The sequence below is a fragment of the Mixophyes fleayi genome, chromosome 6 (assembly GCF_038048845.1).
Source record: "Mixophyes fleayi isolate aMixFle1 chromosome 6, aMixFle1.hap1, whole genome shotgun sequence".
NCBI classification, from domain to species: Eukaryota; Metazoa; Chordata; class Amphibia; order Anura; family Limnodynastidae; genus Mixophyes; species Mixophyes fleayi.
The window spans coordinates 205,592,907-205,602,316 of record NC_134407.1 but is presented as its reverse complement, the minus strand read 5'-3'; the positions used below and the strand labels follow the sequence as shown (position 1 = coordinate 205,602,316).

The window sequence follows — 9,410 nt, the reverse complement described above, 5'->3', positions numbered from 1 at the left end:
CCAACAGAATGTGCTTAATAATAATATTTATGCTGTGTTAGATGTTGGCCTCCGCACTTGTATCCATGTGGCCTGAGCACTGGGGGCTGTAGGAGCAGAGGCAGCTCTTAAGTCCTCTGGTCCCTCGGGTTCAAGCTCACTGGGACCAGATGAAGAACCAGACCTTGGGTCAGTGGGGTCCGTCCAAAAGAGGAGAGCCACCAATGCTGTGCCAACTCCCTCTATAGTTGTGGAGGGAGTTGGCACAGTCATGGAGGCTTTTGTTAATGTTTTTCAGCATGTCTTTGCTGTTGTTGGTACTGTACTTCTTTCAACTGCGTCCAGGAGATGCACAGACTGTGAATGTGAAGGAACAGCAGGCAGAGAGCAGGTTGGCATCCATGGCAGCTCCTCATCCCGCTCTTCTCCCGTGGTGGAAAGGGAAAAGAAAGCGAGGAAACACATTTTGTCCATCATTATTCAGGGTTATCTAATTAACATGGGCCTAGCTCCTGGCAACATTTCATGCAACTGATAATGCAAAATTTGTTTCATGTGTACCTAGGTCCCTTTGTTAATAAGAAAGAACCAGTAATTTAGTAGTCATTGGGGGCCTGATTCATTGCTGAGAGCAAAGCATAAAAAATGAGCAACTTTGCACCTGGGCAAAACCATATTGCATTGGAGGGGGAGGTAAATTTAAAATGTGGGGACAGATTTATAGTGGGAGTAGAGAATGTCCTAGATTAACTTTAAATTTCAGTGTAAAAATAAAGCTATCAAATATTTGTGTGCTACATGTAAAAGCAGCCAGTATTTATCTTATGTGCCAAATAATAAACTAATCTGCACCCCTTGCAGTGTAACATGGTTTGTCCAGGAGCAAATTTACTCCTTTTATTTTGCTTTGCTCTCCTTAATGACTCACGCCCTGTATCCTTAATATAGGTAAATATAACCAAAATAAAGTTGCATTTGTAATGTTGAACATTGAATATTTATTATTAAGAATATTGTAGAGCAACAGAATGTACCAACATAGGCTATTTAATAATATGGGCAGCTCTTTTTACTTTTGTCTTTTAGAAGTTGATTCATCCCCAGGATCCTCACCATGGCCTCTATCTAGGCTCCTGCCTTGTCTGCACAGTGCTCTCTGGCGGAGTAGTGATTGCAGAGATTGCCGGGGTGCTCGGCTGACTGCTTTTACTTCAAGTGTATGGACCAGGTAACCATGTAATTATATTGTGTATTGTATTTGGGCAGCCACTGACACAAAATTGGCATTTAACTCAGTGCCCCTGTCAATGCATTTAATGCTGATGTCAACTGCACTAAAGAGTTATGTATGTGGTCCAAGGTATTTGCAGTGCAATTTTGGGAATTGATATTACACATGGGCAGTATGGTGGCTAAGTGGTTAGCACTTCTGCCTTATGGCACTGGGGTCATGGGTTCAATTCCCGACCATGGCCTTATCTGTGTGGAGTTTGTATGTTCTCTCCGTGTTTGCGTGGGTTTCCTCCGGGTGCTCCGGTTTCCTCCCACACTCCAAAAACATACTGGTAGGTTAATTGGCTGCTAACAAATTGACCCTAGTCTGTGTGTGTATGTTAGGGAATTTAGACTGTAAGCCCCAATGGGGCAGGGACTGATGTGAGTGAGTTCTCTGTACAGCGCTGCAGAATCAGCAGCGCTAGATAAATAGATGATGATGATGATGTATCTTTAAGATCCTTTTTATTTGATGGCTGATGACTGACATCTGTGAATTTTGGAACTCCATAAAAGTTGGTGCTGGAGTAGTGAGCTCCTGTACAGGCTGCGGAGATGCTTGCATTTCCACTGGTGCAGGTGTGGCAGATTCTTGCTAAATAAATTAAAGTGTTATTCGGGTGTCTTCCTCTATCTCTGCAGATCATCATTCCCAGGGTCGTGCTGCACAGCGTGAGTGAGCTACTGGTGTGATGGTCCTGTAAATAAGAACCTATGTAAAAGTAGGAATACTTGTATCACAATATAGAGAACTTTTTCTTATTTGACTGCAACTTGTTTTTGTTGCGCAGAGGAGGTTATTACAATAAGTTTGTTATTTTTTGGTAAGGTGGACTCACCTGCTACCACCTCATGCTGGACTGGCAGGGTGTATGGTGTCTGGCCTTGTCTTTGGGATGAACCTTTTGATTGAACCATAGGATAAGAAATATATTAGTATCTGAAGCTTGTCATTTATGTTTATGATGTGAAATAAAACCATGTCCTACACATGGCATATACAGATATGTGTCAGCCTCTTTGCAGCAATAATTTTTACTTATGTATCACAAACCATAAAACAATAATAAACAATGAAAACAAATTATATATATACTTTTATGGGTAAGTTCTTAGCTACACTCACAAGCCGGATGCTGTGATGGAGGCATGTGTTTGTCTTAGACATTTGTCCCCTCAATGAACCCTATGCGTTTCACTTTTAAGCTGAATTTCCACAGGAAGATAAATGATTAATAACCTTTCTGATATTTATAGTACTTATAAACAAAAAAAAAAGTACAAAAATGCCATCACCCACAGACATATTTTCTGCCAAATCTAAAATCAAATATACACAAGTGCTAACACTAATTCACCATATGGCGCTAAATAGAAACAAATAAAATGAGGATCATTGGTGATAACCGTCATCATATATCTTACTCATGTAGGTGCATGCACAGCATATAACCTGCGCATGCATCATCTGCATCAAACCTTATGCCGATAGATAAAAAGCTGCTGCATGCACAATGTAGCTGTGGTGGTTATATTTGGTGGGACCAAATTATGCTTCTAATAATGTAAGAAGCGGCAGTGAGGATTAAACATCTGAGGCAGCCATTTGTGATAGGACAAAACCTACCAATCCTAATCTTGGGCCCCACTCAGAATGAGTGGGAGCATCAGCAGAATACAAAATAGAAGAAAAAGAAATGCAGATGGTGAAAGGTAGTGGCCTTCCCAGGGCTACCGGGCTCTAGGTTACATAATTTGTGATTCTTCTGGCTGGTTTGGGCAAATTGGGAGAGCAGCATAAAGCGAGAGATACCTTCTAACTGTACCTGCATTCAGGACATAGCCTTGACTGTGTGGGACAGTCCCCAAAATCTGCACCGTGCCACCAGAATCAGACATTCTGCACACTGAAATTTTCACCCTGTTCTTGCAAATATCACTACTTTCTCCTGCTCAGTCGCTGCTTGTCCGGATCCTGGAATGTTGTGAGCCTGATTGGAAAAGGGTGCTAGTCACCTTCGAATATTCTAGGCCTCCCTCTCTCAATGGGCCCCAACATTAATTCAATAGTAACTCCATTTAATAAATAGGCTTCTTTATCCCAACTAGCCCGCCGCTAAATTATTAGCCCCCACATTTAACACCTCTAGGATCCGATTAATCAAGGCACGCAATTGAGCGCAACCCGCGTTTAGTATTATACACACGTATTTAGGCTTTGTGTACTTCCGAATTCATCAAGGCACAGATCTCAAGATGCGTGTGCTTTTGAAATTTGGGGTAGGTCTTCTGTGCTTTACTACACAAGACGCTGCAGGATTCGTACAATACTTATGTGGTTATAAATTTGCAAAATAACGTACAGAGAATAAAAATATTGAATTTATATTCATAATATAGGAATAAAGATAAAACAGTTATTAAAAAAAAAGTGTTTATTTAAAAAGCAAAATCCCCCATGAAATACATTTATTAGAAAGCAAACACATGTTATAACATGCATACGATACTGTCATCACTACTGATCAGGACTTAGACTAGCTCTGTAGCTGGAGAAAGAGAGAGAGAGAGAAATCGTAGGCGGTAGTATGTGTCTTTTGCGTTCATCGACTTATCTCCTGGTTCTCGGAATTCGCAGAGTGATTTTGTGGACAATATGCTTAAATTCGGCGGATATCTGCCTTGATTAATCAGACCCCCAGCCTTTAGGGTTACAGGGGTCAGATTAGAAGTTCTTGGAAGGGAGGAATAAAAATAAATAAATTTAAAGATCAGTTAGGACTTAACACAGCAATATATTACAAAATCATTTGGATTCAGCAAGTTGAACGCTGTAGCAAAGTACTATGTAGGATTTGTTCCCCTTCTTGATACAGGTAATGGAGAAGCGTAAATAAAAATGTTGGGCCTGATTCATTAAGGAAAGTAAAGTAAAAAAATGAACTTTGATCCTTGGCAAAACCATGCTGCATTGGAGGAGGAGCGAAATTTAAAATGTGGGGACACATTTATAGTTGGGGTAGGGCATGTCCTAGATCAACTTTAAATTTCAGTGTACAAATAAAGCTATCAAGTATGTGTGCTCCATGAAAAAAAAACAGCCTCTATTTAACTTATGTGCAAAATAATAAACTAATATGCACCCCTTGCATTGTAACATGGTTTTGTCCAGGAGAAAACGTACTCATTTTTTTGCCTTACTTTCCTTAACGAATCAGGCCCGTTATGTTTATTGCTTGCTAAAGCTGTATTGACTCTTCTATAATCACTTTTTTTAAAATGTCTGCATTAATTATTCATATATAAATATTCATGATTATTAATAAAGTGAGGCAGCATCCCATATACTGGTAGGAACATGCTCACTGTGTTTGTGATACAAGATATGACATCACCAAACTGCAGGTAGTCTAAGACCAGCTTTCAGCGCAGGCTCCTGATTGGCTTTGGATGATCATGACATTAGAGTCGCATCATCAGTCCACATGTCAGTTCACACAAAGAATTAATTTAAATAATGCCAAATTCTGTGTATCAGAGAGTATAAGACAAATAGAACATCATTTTTGAGCAGATTTTCTCAGTAAATATGTATTAATAATAGTTCATTGTAGTTAGGCTTTTGCTCAGGCTGTTCTATTAATGTTCGATTTTTCAAAACTGCAGGTCAGCTATAATTTTAATATATGAAAAAAACAACAACTGTCCAAGGTCAACGCGTTCTTTACTTCCAATGGGAATTTTCATTAAGGCAGCCTAATATAAGAACGTGGTTTGCATACTTTTTGTGTTCTTATTCTACTTTAGTAATATCATTTTTCTCTATAAATAGCTGCATTCTGTGATCAGTCCACTAGGTGCCACTGTAGTGTTGGGAGCTCATGAACTGTATAACCTGCACCAGCAATTCCAATGATTGTTTGTCAGAGAAGGGTCAGGCTGTTCTTGAATCAGTGAATGAGTCATATTTCACAGTGTGCAGTGTCATTAACAGATGTGTTTGTGATTGTACCTTAAGTGCACATTGCACATTTCTAACCTTTTCTTATGTGCTGTACATCAGGCCTCCAACAAGTCAAATATATTTCTCTGCCTCTACTGTCATGTGGTGTATGTTCACAAATACTTAGCTTGAAGTAGCAGAGATATTTTAATATTTGCCTATGTTAAATGTTACAATCCTACCCTTCCCCCATAATCTCTCTTAGATTAGAGATTAGTGTAACAGTAACTTTGTTTCTTTTGGATTTTAGGTGACATGAAGATTATTCATGGAACAAAAGAAATGACACCTAAGGTATCATCATCATTTAATTATTTATATAGCCCCACTAATTGCGCAGAGCTGTACTCACATCAGTCCCTGCCCCATTGGAGCTTACAGTCTAAATTCCCTGACACACACACAAACAGACAGACTAGGGTCAATTTGATAGGAGCCAATTAACCTTACCTGCCAAATTCAGCAAGTTGGCTTCCGGGAGCCTGCCGGTGGAGGTGGCGTGATGGGGGCGGGGCTCCAAAATTAGTGTCATTTTGGCCAAATGCCGCAATTCACTAGGAAGTGGGCAGAATTCTGCCAGATGTGGGAGATTGCCACACTCTCCCGGGAGTCCGTGAGACTCTCACAAAATGCGGGAGTCTCCCGGATATTCCAGGAGAGTTGGCAAGTATGCAATTAACCTACCAGTATGTTTTTGGACTGTGGGAGGAAACCAGGGCACCCGGAGGAAACCCACGCAAACACAGGGAGAACATACAAACTCCACACAGATAAGGCCACTGTTGGGAATTGAACTCACGACCCCAATGCTGTGAGACAGAAGTGCTAACCACTAAGCCACTTTCTGATGTTGGCTACTTCATTTCCTCATGTAGTGACTGCACATGTTGACACATAGATCAGTCCTGCAGATATTGTATGGACAGGACCATGACTAACAGTGTGAGTACAAGTTCTGTGAGGGACAGGAAGCATTCTCCTTTCACTGTACTTCCCCCAATTCCACCGTCAATCATGTAACACATGTTCTGTATGATGAAAACAGAGACTGTTGCCGGATTCTGTTTACTGTGCTTCATGGTAGGAAAGTGTCACACGATTAATGAGGTTTGTTGTAGTTACAAATAATATGGAGTTTATTGAAGAGCTCAAAATCAGACAGGACCAGAAATGCTGGTATGATGATAAGGCACAAGGTTATACAGGAATCATGCAGTAATATGACAGTCTGAGGGAATGCAAAATATGATGTAGGACACTGAAGATATTACTGGTGCAAGGTAACAGAGTCTTTAGCAATACGAGGTAGTAATTAATGTCTCTTGTAGTAAGGCTGGTGCAAATGTTCACAGGGTCCAACAATAACTGCGAAGACCTACTGGAGGTCAAATAATAATTACCGCAGTCTGTATCTTCAGATCCTGAGATGATGCAGACCAGAAGACAGGAGACAACAATGCCAGGAAGAAACAAACTAAATGATGCAATTAGTTTTCAGATGTCCAAAAGGAGCAAATCCAGAACCAATAAAACTGTATGGTGCAGTGTAGAGATCAAGATACAACTAAAGCTGAAACAGGAAATGGTTCAGGGACATGAACTGTAACAATACTGGTGGTATTAGCTGAAGTCCTATGGCTAAGCAGATATGCAGCGAGTAGTTAGACATCTGCCGGGTCGGCACACAAGAGGGTAGTCAAACGTTTGCCGGGTCAGTCCACAAGTGTTTAATCATGGATGCAATGGAAGTGTGGCAGGTAGCAGGGGCTGAGCAGGCAGAATACTCAAGCACATGTCTGATCCAGGAAGTGCCTATTATAGGCCCAAACAGGAAACAGGATCCAAGATGGGCTTCTCTTTAATGCCATATCTTGGAAAAGGGTTAATCTAAGGGCACGTTTACCAATGCAGAGACCTCTAATGGATGGAGGTGCAAATATCAGAGTCAATCATTAAAGGAACTAATAGGAACCAGTGCAGGGACAGAAACAAACAGGTCAGGATACAGGAGCCAAGAACATACATATCAAACTCTATCAAACACTGTCACTGGTGATGAGTGCATGGCCAGTCAGGGTTTAAATAGTGAAGTGTTCCAATAAACTCACAGGGGAAGGGTTACCTGCACTGCAGCTCAGAAATAATTGAAAACAGAAATGTTGAAGAGGATGGCAGATTTGAGTGCTCACTCACAGATTCAACTCTCACAGGGGTCAGCTGACCCAGCTGAAGACATGAGCTGGGGATAAAGAAAGATACTCCCTCTAGTGATAGGAAATGGTAAAGGTGTGTGTGAGAGAGTTGAACAGTCATGAAACAACCTCTTCACCTGCTGCAGCTGCCACTGCACTTCTTATTTCATTGTCCTGAACATTGTAACTTTGTAATTAAATCTTTGTTTTCTCTCTTTATTTCCCTGCTTCACTCTCAACAGTCAGCTGCTCAACTCCTGCTCTCTCTCTCTGAGCTTTACCTGTTCACTTACTTCTTCTGCTTTCCACAGACTCCCTCACCACTACTTTCTCACCGCTTCACTCCTACCTGCTATTATAACTCACTTGCTACTATCCAGGCTTCAACACTATCTACATCCAAACACCATCCCGGTCTCTGCATCTTTTATGCCCCTCCACCATCCAGACCATTGCCCAAATAGACCTCTGCACCATCGGGACCCTCCAAGGCTCCATACCACGTAGGCCCTTGCACCATCATGTACCCATCTAGGCTTTTCTACATCTTCGCCTCAGTACCATAGTGAATGGCACTATGCCTATTGTCCCATGTGCTCCATTTGTCTCTCGTTTCCCCCTCCCTTTACAATGAAAACTCTTATGGACATGGTTTTCTACCTTATGTCTCATGTCTGTACCCTATGTCTGATGTCTGCCCAATCTCTATTCTCCTCACTGTTCCTGCTTTGTGTTATGCTGAATTGTTTTTGTATACCATGTGATATGTTCTGTTAATTGCACGCATTAATTTACTATTCTGCTTATCTTTACTGATTGTTCTTATCTGTATGTACTCCTGTAATTTGTAATTTTGTTGTATGTTCTAATTCCCTATGTACTGTAATGCGGAAGCCTTGTTGCACCTTATATATATATGGATAAGGAAACAATCAACTGTATGGGAATGAAAGGACATTTTAAGGAATTTGTTCTATTAATACCAATATCAAGCATTATTAGGAGCATAAGACCTATCCAATCGGTCACAATATCTTGAATGGCAATTTTCAAAATGGGTAGAAATTCCAATTCCTAACACTTTATTTATTTTTAAAATTATCAGTTACTTACAAGTTCTATGTAAAATTAATAAATATGATACTTGAAATAAAACTTGTGCCTGAAATTATCTATCTAAATCTCAGAAACACATGGCTGCTGTCATTTGAATGAAAGGTTGTGAATGACAGACCTACTTTAACAAAATATGTAACCATGGAAAAAATAAGTCAAGTTTGCTACCATTGTTTTTAAGGAAAATCAGTTATTCACTACATATCTGTCAAATGGAAGTAACAGTGTGTTTTTATTTTTAAACAGACTATTTCTGTCCCGAAGTCCTATTTCAAGTATCAGGGGTTATTTCAGTGGTCAAAGTTAGAGTATCCAGTGTATTGATTTTATTTAGGCAAAATCATTTTAGAGCAGAGTTCTCCTTTAATTCCCAAACCCAGTAGACACTCAGTAGATTACTACCTTGGTACCCATACTTGCCAACTTTTCCTCGTTGGCTTCAGGGAGATCCTGGGGGAGGTGGGCGTGCGGGGGCGGAGCTTGATGAATCGCATCATTTTTGTCCCACCCCCTAAACGACTGTCACAATTTTGGCCAATTACAGCAGGGGGCGGGGCTAAGATGACACAATATTTGGGTCATTAAGCTCTGCCCCCGCCACTTATCTATTGCGGGGGCGAGAACCAGGAGGTTGCCCTGCTCTCCTGGGAGGTCTCCCAGAAATGCGGGAATCTCCCAGACATTCCGGGAGAGTAGGCAACTATACGTTAAAGAAAAGCAGCTAATGAATCTCTAGAGACTGAAGTGTCTTTTACATTTCTGTCTCCATTACTGAAGTCATGTTGTCTTACCTGTCAGTCTTTGATTAAATCTTGGTCTCCATGAAAATGGCCACCTCTACAGGC

At 40.8% G+C, this 9,410-nt stretch overlaps 1 long non-coding RNA gene across 1 annotated transcript; it reads right to left on the bottom strand.

Moving 5' to 3' along the window:
• Positions 1-1,721: 1,721 nt before the first annotated feature.
• On the bottom strand, positions 1,722-3,235 carry LOC142160562 (uncharacterized). The gene is made up of 3 exons (XR_012693274.1): positions 3,081-3,235; positions 2,094-2,156; positions 1,722-1,952 (listed from the first exon to the last, which is right to left on the bottom strand). It is a non-coding gene; the product is annotated as an uncharacterized LOC142160562 (long non-coding RNA).
• Between the last annotated feature and the right edge of the window lie 6,175 nt (positions 3,236-9,410).